Genomic DNA, 18,088 nt, shown 5'->3' with positions numbered 1-18,088 from the left:
TTGAGAAAGGAGTTTGGCAAGGCTGTATACTGTTGCCCTGCCTATTTAACTTATATGCAGAGCACATCATGAGAAAGGTGGGGCTGGATGAATCACCAGTTGGAATTGCTGGGAGAAATATCAACAACCTCAGATATGCAGATGATACCACTCTCATGGCAGAAAGTGAAGAGGAACTAAAGAGCCTCTTGATGCGGGTGAAGGAGGAGAGTGCAAAAGTTGGCTTGAAACTCAACATTAAGAAAACTAAGATCATGGCATCCAGTCCTCTCACTTCCTGGCAAAAAGATTGGGAAGAAATGGAGGTAGTGACAGATTTTATTTTCCTGGGCTCCAAGATCACCACAGATGGGGACTGCAGCCAAGAAATTAAAAGATGCTCCTGGGGAGGAAAGCTTTGGCAAATCTAGACAGCATACTAAAAAGCAGAGACATCACCCTGCCAACAGAAGTGCATATAGTCAAGGCTATGGTTTTCCCAGTTGTAATGTATGGCTGTGAAAGCTGGACCATAAGGAAGGCTGAGCGCTGAAGAATTGAGGCCTTTGAATTGTGGTGCTGGAGGAGACTCCTGCGAGTCCCCTGGTCCGCAAGGCGATCAAACCTGTCAGTCCTAGAGGACATCAACCCTGACTGTTCCTTGGAAGGTCAGATAGTGAAGATGAAACTCAAATACTTTGGCCACCTAATGAGAAGGAAGGACTCCCTGGAGAAGAGCCTAATGCTGGGAACAATAGATGGCAAAAGAAGGAGGGGACAGCAGAGGATGAGGTGGCTAGATGGAGTCACTGAGGCAGTTGGTGTGAGCTTGAGCAGACTCTGGGGGATGGTGGAGGACAGGAAGGCCTGGAGGAATGTTGTCCATGGGGTTGCGATGGGTTGGACACGACTTCGCAACTAACAATAACAAGTGCATAGAGATGGAAATATGGAGCTACCTTGGCTTATTTTGATCTGGTCAGTGACCAACTAGCCCAAAGCCACCCAGTGATCTTTACAACTGATCCACTGTGTAGCAATATTTTCCACAGGAGTACCTGTATTAGTCTGAACCAGCAGAGGGTTGTGGCAGTTTACAGACCACTGTTACTAATCTGATTGCCAGTTTTCACACTTTTCAAAGTCTTGTATGTTCCCTGTTTACAACTGTCTTGCTCCAAGCATGCAAGGTATGTAAACCTTATATTCTCCGTAATGCTCCATGCATCTGATGACATGGGCTATATAATCCGCAAAAGTTGACGCTATGCATATTGACCCGATGAACTGATGTGCACAGGGAGCATGCGTGTATTTTAGAAGGGGAGGGCAAGAGGGTGGCAGCTTGCACGACATTACGGAAAGGACAGAACAGGAATTGGGCAGTCAGGAAAAGAGTCAAGAAAGGAGAGCAAAGGCACACTGGAAAGGGCTACGCACATGCGTCTTAGGCGCCGAACTGGGCGGAGGGTGTGTTTGTGCGCGTGAAGGCTGCGCTCTGAACGGAGAGGTAGCGTGATGTCGTCATGACGCCTTACGCAGGCGCCCCCCCTCGGTGTGACGCACGCCCTGGCGAGCCCGTGAGTTTTCCGTTACGGTTATTATTATTATTGGGGGGGGGGGCGGGGTGGTGTGTGCGCGCGCGACAGTGGTCGTGGGGGAGGGGAAGGGGAATTCCGCGCGGTCTCGAGCGCGAGGGCGGCCGAACAGAGCCTGGGCCGAGCGCGCGCGAAAGGGAGGAGGCAGAGCGGTGAGGGGGGGGGGGCTTTGCTCCATCCTGTCGCATCAGGGAACATGGCGGCTGCCGCTTGTGCGGCAAAGGGGCTCAACCAGGCCGGGCCGCCTCCGCCCGAGGTGAGTAGGAAAGCCGGGACCGTGCGGGGCAATAGATGGTTTCACAGCTGGGCAGAGCTCGCTTTCCTCAGACTTCGGCACCGGGGAGCGACCGGCCTCGTCCTCGTCCTTTGTTCGGTCACATGAAACGGCCTAGCCAGTGAACGCGGAGCGGACAGAGGCTGCTGGTCGCTGAGGAGGAACTTTGGATGGAGGACGAGGAGGAAGCCCGGAGAAGGAATAGTCGGGGGGACGCGTGCCAGGCCGCGGAGTGAATGAGGTCACCCTGGCAGCGGGGGTGGAGTGGGTTGGAGGACCACTCCTCTGAAGTAGTGCAAGGAGAGAAATTGTGGCCAGCTTGGGAGGTCTGCCCTCTTCTTTATTTTTAAAGCCTCCGTGAAAGTAACCGGGTCTTTTTCGTTGGACATCGTTGTACATACATCCTTTGCAGATCACCCTGTATACTGTCAACAAGGCTTTAATCCCCAGTATGTTGTAAGCTCGCACAGTACTATAGTTCTGTGGGTTTTTCTAAAGTCTTAAGCACTCCTGAAATAATGTAGCTGAGCCTATTAGATTTTCGGAATTGAATGTTCTTTGGTCTCCTTCCCTTTCTTCCTCTGCTTCTCTCTTTTTTACTGTTCCTAAACTTTCCATTCTGGTCACTACTGATAATCAAGGCAGGCCTTATGTATCTTTAGTTAGCATTGCAACTTTCAAAAACGTGGCAGAGGCTTGTTCTAGAACATGCAAAGCGTAAGAAAAAAATATGGTTGTAGGAACAAGTAGTACTAGGGACTAAGATAGCCTTTGAATTGTCTAGGGAGGCATGTTGTATTATTATTTTTGGAAGTGTTTTTAAGATCTTTATTGATACACACCTGTTGCTATTTACTTTGTGTGGTATTTTTCTTGCTTGTAAAGAGGAGTCTTGAAATACAGCACACACATTTTATCTAGGCTTATGTGATATAAGATAAATTACAGGAATTCATAGGAATGTAACTACATACATTATGTTTGGATGGATGAACTAATATTTGGCATTCCTTGCTGTATGTTTTTCCTAGATAGATGAACGATTCAAGATGTGAGAAAAATTGGGGCAGAAGAATTTTGCTGCTATAGCATAGGTAAGACTTCAGGAGACCATATGTCTAATTCATTGCTTGGTGTGAAAACACTAAGGGGATTTGATCAAGGTTGACATTTTATAAATATGTGTTTAAGAAAAAAGCTTTTGATTTTCCAAAACAATGCAGTATCTTATATTGCATTATAGGATAACAGCACAGCACATTAAAAAGTTGGCCCTTTTATATTAGCCAAGATGGTATGAGTGGCTCCATAAAAAGTTTTGGAATGAAGAAATATGGTTCATGCCAAGGCTTGGGGATTTAGGGCAAGTCATTGTCCTCTTCAGATGTTACTTTTCCCTTAAGAGTGTGTGTGTGTGAGAGAGAGGTAGGCTTGGGGCGGGGGAGGGGGGTGAACTGTAGGGTTGAAATTGTAAGCCTGCCTCATGTCATAATAGTCACATGTGAATATGACACCTTGGAAAGCAAAAATACATTTCTGGCTAGCCTTTAGTTCTGCTGATAAAATGTGAATAGTAATGATTACTGTATTTTTTGCTCTATAAGACACACTTTCCCCCCCCTCAAAAGTAAGAGGAAATGTCTGTGCGTCTTATAGAGTGAATGTGTGTGTGCCCAACACCCGGGATGCTGCCGGCCCGCCTGCACCATGTGGCACCACCTGGCCGGCATGCGCTCGGCGCACCCTGCTCCGCCCCCCCCCCCCCGGCGCAGGTGAGAGCTGTGCCACTCGGGGAGGCATGCGGAGGAGGCTTTAACCCGCCGGCCGCACGGAGAGACAGACTGCTCACCCCCACTGCCCGGGAAGACCTGCTGCCGGTGCTGGGAAGACCACTGTCGGCATGTTGCCATCCCGGCTGCACCACACCTGGCTGGCACGCGCTCTGCGTGCCCTGCTCTGCCCCCTCCTCCGGCACAGGTGAGAGCTGTTAATCACAGGTCAGTGTGTGTTTTCAAATGGCAACCCGTCTTTTAATGAAGCCCATGGGGAAGTGATGGGGAATGTGCCTGTGATTATCAGGAAGCTTTCCATGGATCCCTCCTCTAAAAACTAGGTGCATCTTATGGTCAGGTGCATCTTATAGAGCGAAAAATACGGTATTTCTCCCAATTGTATATGGTAAAGCAACTAAGAGGACAATCTTGTAGCCCCTAGACAGCATTTAGGTGCCCTAGGAAACTGTGGATCACCTTCTCCTTGCCTGTAGATAGAACTACAAGCACAGAGAAGGAAATCTGATTGTGGATGATGCCACCCAGCCGCTACAGAAAGATCACAATAATGCCTAAGATAAAAAGAAGGGTGGGAGAAGAGAGGCAAGGTTGTGATACACAGTATCCCAAAGGTTCTCCTATCCCTTCTCCATCCACCAAAAGGTAAGTCAGGTAGACAGGCTTAGAGGCCATCTAGCTGCTTTTTGCATTTTAAACAGAGAAGTGGATTTTGCAATTAACTAGGAAGAACTGCATGTGAATACCCATTTGGGCACATAGCTTAGTGGATCAGTCATTCTCTTAGTCTATCCTCTCCCACAGCATTTTTGTGAGATAAAATGGGATTAGCCATCTATGGCCTGGGTACCTTGATGAAGCAAATGGAAAAATAAATCAATAACCTTTAAAATATGTTGGATTCAGGGGGAAAATGCACTAATCATGGAGACTGTCACATGCAACTTTTTACTTATGTTGGGTAAGCATAAAAATAACTTCCCAAAGACTAGTTGTTTAAGACAAACTTTCCTATTATTAGCATGCCATAAGAAGAAACTTAAATTTATTACACATGAACTGTTGTAATTTTGGTATAACAATTTTAATACTAGTGCATATGTTCTGTTGTATCTGACTATAAGTGATCCTATGGGCCAAATCTTGCCACACTTTTTGATCTGGTGCCACCTCTTTCAGCAGAACTAGGCTCTGACCTGCATCCTCTTTGATGGAGTCTCACTTCCTTGCTCTTTGGTGACCCGGTTTTCTCTTGCTGCTGAGCATTCCAAGCATTATATCTTTTTCTAACTAGTGCATATGGTTGATCATTTCAATTTAGAAAAGGATTATACAAAAATATGTAATTTAAATTTATATTTAATTTATATAGTGTTTACAATGTTAAATTGTCTCAGTGCACTTAAATTTTGCTTAGTTACATTAAGGTAGTACTGCACAAGTTGACATGCATAAGAAATCAGTGGGAGCTCTTCAGAACTCAATCTTAAAATTATCTAGAAATACATGTCACAAATATTACCAGCATAGTCATCTGTTTACTAGTTTTGTTCAACATGGCAACTTTTGGTAAGCAGTGTGTCCAGAAGGCAAAGGTATACGGAAGTATTTCTTCTGGGAAGTGCTGTAATGCCTTGGGCCCTCCACAGCCATTTGAAAGCTTTGTCATTTTCCTCTCTGTAGATTAGGAAAGTGTGTAGATTGGCAAAGGATGGCTCTTAAATGGCCTGCCATTTTGTGTGTGCACACATGCATGCCCTCTTCATACTTCATTGTTAAGGCTAGAAGGCACAGAGAGAAGAAAACGGTAGCGGGGCTACTCCTTCAGAGTATCTCTTCCAGAGAGGTTGAGAGGAAGAGATGTCAGCCAGACCCTTTCACATTTTCTAGCTCAGAATCATAGGAAGGTGCCTGAACAGCTACAAGTTTTCTCCGTTTTTACCCTTCTGTTTCTCTGCCAGAAACTCTGTTGCTGCTTTTGACTTCCAGACTTAGGTTTGAAGGCTGTAAGGAGGACTGAATCCCTGTACAAGTCTCCAGAATATATTGGCCTTAGTTCAAGGATGCATTTTGGAGTAAGCATCCTTGCTTATTTTTCTTTTACAGGGAGAGAGAATTCAGTTTTAGGATGTTGGAGAGGTGAAGACTCAGCTGATTGCTTAGAGGCAATTCTTTCTCACCACTGGTAACTAGATGTCTTCAAAGTGGATCAGATTTTGATGAAAAAAAGAATAAAAAGAAAAAGGCCATGGAATTTTGTATATGGGGATTTATAAGCCTCTGCTCTTCCAGCAGTAGCTTTTCATACTTTCTGACAGATACTTCTTGAATGAAGGTCTGGAGGGTCTCCATGAAGAACTATTACTGGAAGGGGAAATAGGCAACCTGTCCCCCTGCACATGGAAGCTTGTATGCTATATTCACAAGTTTCTTTGGATCGTTGCCACAAACTTCAAAGAGCAGCAGTAGTTCAGTGGCTGAGCACTTAACTAGCTCATCGTGAAACTTAATGTTGAAGCTTGTTCATTTTAAAGGGTTTGTCTTTTTAAAATGTAAGTAAACTAAAGGGACAACTCAGTGTCAGTGACAAACTACTTTAAAATGCTAGGTTTCTTTGTAGGAATTGTCAAGCTTTATTAGGGTGGAGAACTGGTCTCCAGACTTATTTTGTCTGTTGTTGAAACATCAAGTATTGTAGCATCCCAGTCCCCAGACAGTACTTTTTATTCCTTTTTCCTCTCTCAGCTGTTGCTAATGGATAGCAAGTGAATCTATATAAATCTCTCAATTTGCAGATGACTGGTTTGTGGAAGGAGAATGAATCTTTCTTGTCTGTATTGTTTTACATAAATATTTGTTCTCTGAATAGCTTCAGTTATCATTGATTAGAATCATAGTATAATAGAGATGGAAGAGGCTAAGAAGATCATCAGGTCCAACCCCCTGCTCAGCGCAGGACATTTCTCACAGTACTTGTAACAGTTGTCCCACAGTGTCTGGATTCTTGCAAGCTTTGGTATGCAGTTCTGTATAATAAAAATAAGGCATAAAGGGAATTGTGAGCTCAGATGAGGAGGCTTGAAATAAATAGAATTCCCCCCTCCCCCAATTTTTCCAAAATTCTACGGAAAAATGGAGGATTTGGTTTCTTCTCTCCAGCCATTTCTGGTTTTCTTTTGCAGTCACCCTGTGTTATTTCCAAAATATTACAGGTGGTCCAGATATCATTGCCTTCAATTTGGAACTTTTCTGTATTTTCCAACAGCTTTATCCATTTTTCCCTTCACCAGGAAAAAAGTCTATAGAGAAAAAGATGGAATAAGTTTTGATTCTAGGAGCGCTCTATCTGGAAGTAAGCCTGCAAAATTAGTTGTTCTATATAAGTAGTACCACAGACGGTTATAGTAATGACTTAAGGCACATTATTTTTGTGAATGAATGTAAAGTTTAATTCTTTAGATGGCTAAGGGATATCAAGTTATTAATGATTTACCAATTTATTACACTGATTTAAAACTTACCTTTCAGGATAAAATCCTACTAATGCAGTTTACAAGTAAAATAGTACATAAATTTATTTATTTAGCAAACTTATATGCCTCCCCATTTGCCTAAGCCTGGGGAAATTTTAAACCTAAGTTTTAAATAAAAACAATTTAAATAATATGAAAAATAACTGATAGGAATCCATCCCAAATGTGAGGGCTGGGCTGTGGGCAGCAGCAAGGAGGGGCAGAACACCAGATTCAAGGCACGAGCTTGAGCTGAGTCTGGAGCTTGTTACGTACCAGAGGTTTAGGGCAAGTTGTCAGGTCTGGATCAAAGGCACAGATGAAAGCAGTCTAAGATTGGCACACACATGCTTGTTCGCTCACTCACACACAGTCAGAGCACAGTTCCAAAGTCAGTTTATGAGAGAGACATTGATGCAAGTGTTGTAGCAGGCTGGAGCGAGTCTTGGTCTACTTAGAGGAAAAACAGGAAGAGCAGCATGGGCACTGGCTAGAACAAGGTAGGACCAAGCACCAACACACAAGAAGTCACCAAGACAGTTGCATTGCTGTGGCGAGGAACAACTGTTCAGGGAAGCCTTTTATGCTGGTCTTCAGGGTCTCCAGCTGCACTGCATAATTACTCTGCAGGTGTTCCTTGCAAGTGTCCTCAAAGGTGCTCCTGGTTCTACGAGTACTTGCAGAGTTATTCAGGCCCTGATCCTGACACCAAGGGCAGGTAATGCAGAAAGCCTTCTATGGAAAGCTGTAGAAAGTCTAGCTGGAGCAGATGCATGAAGTAATCTTCGTGTTTCTTCTGGGATCTGGCAGTAAGGATGATTTTCATGACTAAATGCAAAAAAGAGACTACGGATTTGCATTGGTTTCTGTGTGGCAGAGTGCTGTTTAACACTTTCTCTGTTGAAAAGGATATTTTTGTCTTCTCAAAACCTCACTGCATATTTCTAAAATAGAGACAATTTGTAGATTCAGTTCTACAGCTTCAAGAATAATTCAGATATAGGTCCATCATTAATATAAGCTAAGTATTTGCTTATCAAATTGCCAGTTCATATGTTTTCTTTAATGAGAGCAAATATGAGAAATCAAGTGTCCCTCTGTCCATTTTAGTGATTTATTTAATGATATTTATGCATCATTTCTGTTAAAGGCATTTCTAAGCAAGACACCTAGAACAAGATTCCTTTGATTGGCTGTTGGTAGAGGTAGTTTTTTTTTTTTTTTTAGTAGACACCAAAACTCCAGAAGGATTCATGCCTGCCTAATTTCTAGTGGTAGAGAATATGAAAGTGTGTGCCATGACAGTAAAGACCCTATTGCAAGTCATAATAGACTGAACCTCCAGAATCTTGAGTACTACCAGGTGGGTATCGCTTGATAATTGCAGCAGCTGTGCAGACTGGTAAGAATGGGATGATCTCTTAAGTTGTTTAGACCTTTGTAAATAAGAATCAGAGCTTTAAACCTGAACTGGCAGTATGTAGGCAGCACATGTTGTCCCCTCAGCATAGATCTAATATGCTGGTGATAAACCACTTCTGTTACCAGCCTGGCTGTAGCAGTTTGTATTAACTGCAACTTCTAATCTTAGGGGGAGCTCCACATAAGCCCATAGAAGTAATCTAATTTTACTGTTTCATAACCCACACAGATCAAGCTATATTTTTCCAGGAAGGGTAGTAAGTACCTTATCTTCCAGGAGTATTAAATGTACTCACACTTGTTGAAGATAACTTGTGCCTCCAGTGACAACGCTGAATCAATGAGCACTGCTAGTCTGTGTACCTGCTCTTTCGGGGGTGGGGGGGTGTAACTTCATCCAAAGCATACAGCTGACTCAGTTTCAGGACAGGGAGCCACTTGCCCATGCCTTTTCCAGGATTGAGACACCTCATCCAGCCCACTACTGTATCAGGAAACCAGTTCTAGGTTTACATGGATTCCCCTAATTTAAGTGTTACAAAGAAATAGAGCAGTGTATCATGAGTGTACAGATGGTGCCTCAGTCAGCATCCATTAATGACCTCTTCTGATAGCTTCATATAAATGTTAAGTAGAATCAGGAACAAATACTGTACTGCTATATGGCAGAGAACCAATGAGCACTCCATCAAAACTGCCCTCTCAGACTGTCCTTGCATATGGGATTGAAACTGCCTTAGTATGGTACCACTAATGCCCATCTTAGAAAGCAAGTTCAAAGGATACTATAGTATCAAAAGATGTTTAAAGGTTCAGTAGGAACAACAAGGTGCATTCCCCCTCTCCCTTGCCAGTAAAAGTCACCCATTAGGGTGACCAAGGCTGATCTGTTTCCACACCAGGCCTGAACTCAGAGTAGAAGGGGTCAGGTTAATTGCTATATTCCAAGAATTCCTACAGTTGCCCTGCTAAAACTCTCAACCAGAAAGGTGGTATTTGTGATCAGGTGGTAGTTGTCATGTACCATATGGTTTAGAGTGGATTTCTTGAGCACCCAACATCACTTCTAATAAGGCAGCCTTATAAGTACCACCCCCTTTCACAAGGATATGTTCACAGCACAGGTCAAACCCATACCTCCAGTGGCAGCTGGATCAGTGAGAATGCAGCATAATTCACAAGTTTTTCAGGGTTGGCTAATAGAGGTGGCAGTAGCTGGATTTGGCACTTGCTCTGTGAGAGATTCTCTCATCTTTCTTACTGTATACCCAACTCCCTTTAGCTTTTATCAAGTGCAATACTGCACTTCGTGTGATGGGGATAGTTCTCCTTCAGTGGCTGAGTTACTTCCATTATCCCCTACTCCTGTAAAGCTTCTCTCAAGTTTATAGCAAAAAAGGTATCTACTTGGAGGAGGTCAGCTGCTGCCAAAACATGGAACACAGCTGTTGTATTATGAGTATATGGAGCTGAAGTATATGTATTTGCCGGGAGTGCAGGACATTGTGACAGGTGAGTACTGGAGGTGATTTCCAGCTCCTGCCTGTTGCAGCCACATATGGCTGGACATTTCTTTTTTTCTTATAAAGGCCAGCATCTATATTCCCAGTTGTACAGTGAGTGAACCTTTCATAAGCTGTAACTGAATGTTACTCTTTTACCATAGAAAACTCTTAGTAACTCTGTATTGCAGGTTGGTATAAAAAATCTATTGGTTACTAAATTTACTTCAGTAATTTCTCAGTTAATTTGAGGGCTATTGAATTTGCATTAGCAGTGTGGAAAGATAGATGTGCTATCACAATTTTCTGTTGTTCATTCACAGCCAGAGGAAATTATACTTTGAATAGTATTAATAATTTCAAAATTTAGTTTTTGGTTGCAGAATTTCAACATTGAAATGGGTGATGTAAGTTTATTTAATGTGGGATAAAAGTGAAATCAATCCTGATATGTCTCAGGATATAATTCTGAAACACAGAAACCAGTATTTAGCTCAGTTAAGAGGCAATCAGGCTACTGTACATGAAAAACAAGTTTGGCTCAGTAAGGTAGATTGATTTATTTTGCCTTTTCCACTCATAGAAGTTACTCTTATGAATGGAAAGAACTTGAGAACTGGTTATTCATGAGTCTCTAGAAATCAATGTTTTCTGAGATGAATTTTGGTTTTTGGAAATTGAAAAATTATTTCTGAAAACATCAGGACTATTATATGAAGAATAACAATGCTCAAGAATTGTGAATTGATTGACCTCATTGGATATAATTTATCTGAAATGCAAGTGAAAAGTCCTAACTTCTCACAGCTATGTTAGAAGAGGTACGAGAAGTATGTGAGTCCAAGACTCATGGCAACATGCTAAACTACGCTAAACAATGATTTAACAGGACATCAGAATGTGGTGCCTGAATGGCATTTGTTTCTTGGATGAATGTCTAGCTTTTGTTCAGTGTTGTTTCATGCCCTGCAGCCAAGATAATAAGTGTTTCAGAAGTACAGAATTTCTTTTTGCATTAATAATTTGGTCCAGTTCATGTTAAATTGGGAATGTCATGGTCTCTGAGGGGAATCATTACAAGAAAGCGCCTGTTTGTTTCAGCTATATAAAGGAGCACAACTTGTATATTGTACAGACATACAATTCTGTTTTCAAGTGAACATATCTTCTTGTTTTTCTTCATTAGGAAAGAGAACAGTAGGCAAGAGTTCAACTAGAGCAACAAAGCTATAGCTCTGCTATTGTGCAACCTACATGTGATTCTTAAGCTGAAGCAGAGAAACTTGTGATTTCGCCTGCCCAGTTCAGGTAGCAAGGGCACTGTGCACTTTGATATCTCGTTTCATTTTGTTTATGTAGTTTTATGGCAGAAATGGATGTAAATATGTGATGTTCAGTGGGTCTATAAAAACTAGAACTAACTTTGAATATAATCCTACATATGTAGCTCTGTGGATTTATAACAGGAAATGATACCTGCATTGCTTGATGCGATTATTTCATTCATTCATTCATTCATATCCTGCCTTTTTCCTACAAAGGGTTCAAGGCAGCTTACATCTCCTCCTCCATCTTATCTCCACAACAACAACCCTGTGAGGTAGGTTGGGCTGAGAGTCTCTGACTGGCCCAAAGTCACCCAGTTGGCTCCATGGCTGAGCAGGGACTCGAACCCAGATCGTCTGAGTCCCAGTCCCATGCTCTTAACCACTACACTACACTGGCTCTCAGTGATTGTCATTCTACTATCATTGTTTGTTATAATGTCTTTCTTTTTATAACTAATGTTCTGCTTTGAACTTAAAGATGGTGGAGGAACATTTTAAGTAGACCTTATGTGCCTTTATTTCTCTGGCCTTTATTTTGCTTTTCAACAGCTGTAAAGTGCCACAGAGGCAGCAAGGTACTCTGTTGGTCTATTAATCAAAGTTGTTAAAAATAATTTTTTGTTATAAAAATGCCAAATTATTTGATTTTGGATATATTAAGTGGTAGAAGCAAACAGTTGAGAAGTTTATTACGAATTTTTGGAAATGAAAGTGCTGATGTGGAATACTGAACATTCAAACTTAAGGTAAACCGTGCAACATGAGACCAAAGACCTTTTTGGTCCAGTATTATGTTCACACATTAGCCAGCACGATACCCTATGGGAAGCCCACAAGTCCATCATCACCTTTCTGCTTATATCTGCCAGCAGTTAATTATTAATGCAAAAGGAAATTCCAGAGGCTTACTGCCTTCAATAATGAAGTTAACATAGTCAACATGAATTTATCTTAATCACTTTTTGAAGTTGGCCAAATTAGTGGCCTCACCACATCTTGTGAAGTAAATTCCATAGTTTTTTTAAAAATGGCATTTTAGTGTTTGTTTTCTTTCCCTGCAGTAGTCTACAATATAGATTATGGTATGGGGGGACATAAATGCCCAAAATCTGCATAATATGACACATTTGTTTGGATAGTTGAATAGTTTGAGATAGTTGTGCTCCTCTTCATTCCTGTTTGTAGCATATTGTATGAGTTTTGTGTTATGTATACTATATTTATGCTAGGAAAAAGCATTTCAGTTAATACAGTTTATTCTTGATTAGGATTAGATGATTTCCTAAAGATTACAAGGTGAAAGAGCAGTCATACAGTCTTACCTGGCATTGGAGTGATGCAGAATCTAGTTATTTTGAGACTTATTGTGGGTTAACAACTGACTGTGATTACATTTTACATTTTGGGAAAGGGGGTTTTTTTGGCTTCAGAATAGTATTGCATACTGTGAAAATGAGTAAAACCTTGTATCTGTCCTTAAGATGATTATATAATTATTGCACCTGTCTTCTGCTTGTTGAACTCTTGGAGATTGTGGTATAAGGTGATGTAATTAATGAACAATAAATTATGATTTATTCAAATAGATAGGCCTATAAGGGATATGTAAATAAAATGCACATATCTGGGAAAGAATAAACATCAAAGTGGTACAAGGTTTAATTGAACACAAATGCTAGTGGTGGATGATGTTGGAGAACAGTATCTGAACTAGAGTGTCTGTCTTTGGAAAATATGCATTTTTGAATTTTTTTACGTGGCTCAAGTCAGAATCAGTGATTTGTGATATGATGTAAAGTTTTGAATTAAATAGATTCTGTAAATATGAAAGATTTTTGCTGCTATAACTTACACATTAGTTATTCTCAGGCTTTTCCTTCCTAATCAAGGCAAGTCTCCCCCTTGATTCTACTTCCCTTTCCTAATTTCTGTATGTTTTAGATTTGGGGCCTGCTTTATTTTTGTTTTGTTACTTTAGCTGTCATTCCCCCCCCAAGGCCCCAATTCTATCCAAATAATATAATGGTTTATTTATTTATTTAGTAAGTATCCCGCCTTTTATAATGTCTCAGGGCAGCGATATCATAAAAACAAGACACCACCACACATAAAATACAAAATCAATACCAAAAACAGCACTAACATTTAAAATACCGGAAAAATAAAAAGGTTTTGGCCTGGTCCTAAAATGACAAAAGCATCAGCCCCTGCTGATCCTCTCTGGGGAGCTGATTCCATAACCAGGGTACCATGGCAGAGAAGATCCTCCTTCAGGTAGCCACTCTTCTGATCTTCAAACAGGGCTCTTGAAGAAGGACCTCTGCTCCGTATCTTAGAGGCTAGGCAGGTATATATGGAAGGAAGCACTCCTTCAAATATCTAGGTCCTAAGCCATTTAAGTTTTTACAAGTTGTCACTAGCACCTTAATTTGGGTTGGACTTCAGTTGGAAGCCAGTGTAGATGGTACAGGACTGGTGTTGTGTGTGTCTATCTGCAAATAAACTTATTTATGATCACTGAACTGTATAGAATATTTAAGTATTCCGTGCACATTATTTGCAAATAGGGGTAGATTACTATGTTTTTTTGTTTTCTGATCTTACAACATTCAGGATTTTTATGCACATTGGATCATGTGTTATGAATTTAAGACAATGAGGCAATGCCTTAAAGGTAGTGAAAAGGTATAGATTTGCTAAAGGGCTTGTCTTTGCCCTCCCTATTATGCCAGGCTTGGAGGTGTTCCATGTACTTCAAAGGCTAGTGCTTTAGAGATGAGACCTCTTCCCCAGCTGAAAAGTTGGAAAAAAGGGTAAGGCCTAAACCTGGAAGTCATGCTGTGACTCATAGGCACTTTGAAAAGTCAGTGTAACGTCTGAAATAAAACCTATCCTTGAGGAGGCAGAAACAGGATCTTTGGTGAGTGTAGTATTTAACTGTCTCTTAAGATTAGCTGAAATATGTGTATAGTGTTTTCAGATTTCTTTTTAAAAATTATTAAATACAATACAAAAGTACATCTGTAAAAACAAATTAGGAAAAATGTAAAGTACAACTAATTATTGATTAGTTGAATTAATAAGAATTAATACTTAGTTTGTTTGATACTGAACACAAAAAGTGAACCCCCACACTGGGACCTTCAGCTATATGTAATTACTTATTCATATCCATATATATCCCTCTTCTCCTTTACTACTTCTATGCTTTCCCTCTCTCAGGATGACCCCCCCATCCAAAAATTGCACTGACTCATACAAAGCTTTAACACCTTCCTTTGTATTAATTTGTGTTCAGTGAACAATCTCACGTGTCATGAAAATTCTTGTTTGTCAACCCGTTTTTTTACCTCACTATTACATCTTAGCATATCATTAATAGTTATATTCTATATTTCCTTATACCATTCACTTGATCTGAAATCCTGTTCTTATTTTCAGTTCTTTGCTTCTCTTAATCTTATTGCTGTTAATAAATTTGTTATTAATGATAGTATGTGTAACCTTGCCTTTGCTAATTTCCTTATAGCCAAAGAACTGGAAAAATTAAAACACCTGAGGTGAATCTTTTATTTTGTCAACCTTTGCAATTGGCTAAGCTATCTCATGGAAGTTTGAAGGCGGAGGGAAACTTATGGAAAAAAGTTTGGGATATATGGGAATCAGTTGGAAAAAAGTCTGACTGTATTGCTTATGAGGATCAAGTGGAGAACAAACATAGGAAGTAGAATGTTACGAGACTTATGGAAGGTAGGAAGAGACTCTAGGTAGCATGGGTTCTGGAGATATACTGCATACCTTCAAGACATTGGATAATTTGGATATTTTAAGGAAGATCTGCTCTGTTTAGAGATTGATTAGACACTTTGTTGCTTGTGGAACAATATTTGGAAAAGTATAAAGGTCTGAACTTAGAAGAACCTTCTGACTTTCTCAGGCTCCTACTTAAAGCATAATAAGGTACTATATATTTGGGGATGGGTAATGTAAATGAATAGTTACCACCATATTTCTTTGTTTTCTAGAAGTAAGAAAATTAATTTAATTTAAAAACCAGAATAATCCTGTTTCATAGTAGTATATAATTGAAATTGCATTAGATAGCAGTCTTTTACTATGTAAGCTATAGAAAAATAGGAAAGAGCTTAAGTTAATCATTGCCACCTTCAGGTTTAAAGAGAGAGTGCAGTAAGAAATGCAGAATTGTCAGTGTTTGACACAAAAAGAAAATGGCTACCAGAGATCTGTGCTAGTACGGCGACAATTCTTGATGCAGTGCTTTTATGTTCTACTTTCCTATCTTTCTGATGTTTGTTGTAAATATTGGAAAAACTTTGAAAAGCACCACATTCTTATTTCAGTTATGTGTTCTAATAAAAATGACTTTGATTCTCCTGGTCTAGATAAATTTATGATGATGGCAGAATATCTGCTTCAAATCCATTAATATAAATCCAGTGAAAGGAATCAATCCCAGCTCTAAAGTAAGTTGGATATTTATTCCAAAGTAAGGTCTAAATTCTGATCCATTGGTGAAATATAAATGTTCTGACCATATTACGAACACTGGAAGCACTGTGGCACTATGTGGCACTATTTTAAGGCATTTGCAATCAATTGTTAAACCTAGAAGAATGCATGGGTGAACAGTGGAACTTATGGACCTTATTATGGCCTTTGAAATACCTTCCTTTCAAATGCCCTAAGCTATTCTTGAGTATCTTTGCTGACTTCTCAGTCTAGCTATTAGTCCAGTTGTTTTATAGGGCCTGGGTAATAGAACTGCTCCATATCCTGAGTTAATCTGTTTCTTGGAGATATTTACTTTATTTATTTATTTATTAGATTTTTTTTCTTTCTTTAAGAACTCCAGGCAACTTACAGCATTCACCTCCTCCTGCTCTCAGTCTTATGCCTTGTAATGACAAAAACCCTGTGAGGTAGGTTGGGCTGAGAGTCTGTGACTAGTCAAAACTCATCCAGTTGGCTTCATAGCAGTGGGGGCAAGAACCCAGATTGCTTGAGTCCCAGACCCACACTCTTAACCAGTATACCACACTGGTTTTCAATTTAATCATTCAAATAGCCTCTTAATCCCCATCAAAAAAAACCTTTATTTTAAGATACTTTATTTTGCATTCATTATTATGAAAGTAACTAGACTAACTAAATGTGAGTTTCTTCAACTTTGAGGCAACAAAAGTATATTCTAAGAAGGAAGGTGACACTGAGAACCATCATGTCACTTTTGCATGGGATTTTAAGCACAGATGCACAGAACTGCATTCTGTACAGCTGTTACCCTTTTTAGGCTGGCTGATTTTAGGCAGCTGCAACCATGTCTGTGACTAAGTAACCTAAATTGACCTATGTTGGATTATTTTCAATACTAGTTATAGGCAAACTGTGTTCCATTAATAGTATAATGAGATGATAAATAAACTACACTAAGGATTCGGTCCTTTTTCCTGCCATTGTCAGGGGGGTCATAGGATTTTTTGGAGTCCCCGCTCTGAGATCCAGTAAACCCAAACACAGCCTCCTTCTTTTCCTCCCTTGCTGCCAGTGTAGAAGGAGCTGATCTGACTGCTTCTCTGACACTGGAAATCAGCCCTGGAAGGCTGGTGGTGGAGAAGGGGTGTGTGGACTGGGACAAGGAGAAGGCCATATCTAAATGGTTCTGCAGTTCTTCATCTATATGGCTGAAAACTGCTTTCTAGATGAAATGCAAGGTACAGGGCAGCAAGGATTGCCACTGTTGTACTGTGCATTGGATACACATAAACCTCTGTATTTGGAGGCTTATGTGCATCAGTTGCAGAGGCCATAGCATTGTACCCTAAATAACCTTGCCCTGTAAACCTCTGTAAACAAACTTCTGTTTGCTTCTTTTTGTTCTCTGCCAAGCAGGATTGTTTTGGATTCATAGATTAAAAGTTGGAGAGGATTTTAATTCTGCTGTGGATACCGATATTCTGACTGTTGTATTCTGAATGTTTCACTGAACCAGTTTGCATGTCATGGTAAGCCACGGTCAGTTAATTACCGCTTGGAGTACCACAGTGCATTCTGGCTACCATTTTAGATATGCAACCCTGCTGATGGTTGTCATTGGTTGTTGGATTGTTAGAACATTGTTAGTAGGGGTTGTGCAAGGGTTAAGCATGTATTATATGACATTAGAACAGATCGTGGTTTATATGAGGGTTGTTTAATGCAACCTTTGTCACTTGGATTCTTAAAAAATGATGAACCATGACAATTGTTTGGCAGAGTATACATATTTAAAATGGTGGTTGGCACATGCTGCAGCTGTCCTGAAGGTTAATTAACACATGGTGCTTGTCTTGATGCGCATACCACGTCCCTGTTTTGTTTGTGCATAGTATTTAAGTGATAGTAGTCCTATTCAGAGGAGTGGATTTCAGTTTCAGAAAAACTCAAAAAATAGTAAGTACTTCTGTTTGTAAAGAAGCTTCTATATAACTGCAGCAGAATCAGGGAGGTACTCAAGATACTGTAACTATCTGTTCCTACATTTCTCTAAAAAATCTAGCCATTGGAAATCTTGAAAGTGAAACTGTCAGTATTAGTTAATCATAATGAGATAAATGCTAGATATAAATATAAACAGAACGGAATACATCAATGGAAATTTGCCTTATTTCTTTGTAAAGTCTGGC

General features: G+C 40.4%; 1 protein-coding gene across 15 annotated transcripts in view; it reads left to right on the top strand.

Annotated features, from left to right (window-relative positions):
• The first annotated feature begins 1,465 nt into the window (after window positions 1–1,465).
• The window catches only part of ZNF644 (zinc finger protein 644), a 79,734-nt gene continuing 63,111 nt past the window's right edge, over window positions 1,466–18,088 (top strand). For 3 of the 15 annotated variants that reach the window (XM_044432554.1, XM_044432553.1, XM_044432537.1), the window contains exons 1-2: window positions 1,731–1,833; window positions 2,883–2,945. The gene's annotated coding sequence lies outside the window, so the exon portion shown is untranslated. Of the gene's footprint in view, window positions 1,560–1,730; window positions 1,834–1,856; window positions 2,301–2,882; window positions 2,946–4,117; window positions 4,603–6,931; window positions 6,994–8,380; window positions 8,517–11,263; window positions 11,386–18,088 lie in introns of those variants that run through there. The other 12 variants (XM_044432538.1, XM_044432548.1, XM_044432539.1 and 9 more) reach the window with 10 other exon arrangements.

The sequence above is a fragment of the Varanus komodoensis genome, unplaced genomic scaffold (assembly GCF_004798865.1).
Source record: "Varanus komodoensis strain SLA01 unplaced genomic scaffold, ASM479886v1 scaffold24, whole genome shotgun sequence".
Lineage (NCBI taxonomy): Eukaryota > Metazoa > Chordata > Lepidosauria > Squamata > Varanidae > Varanus > Varanus komodoensis.
Note: the sequence above shows the minus strand (reverse complement) of the source record. Positions and strands in the feature narration are given on the sequence as shown.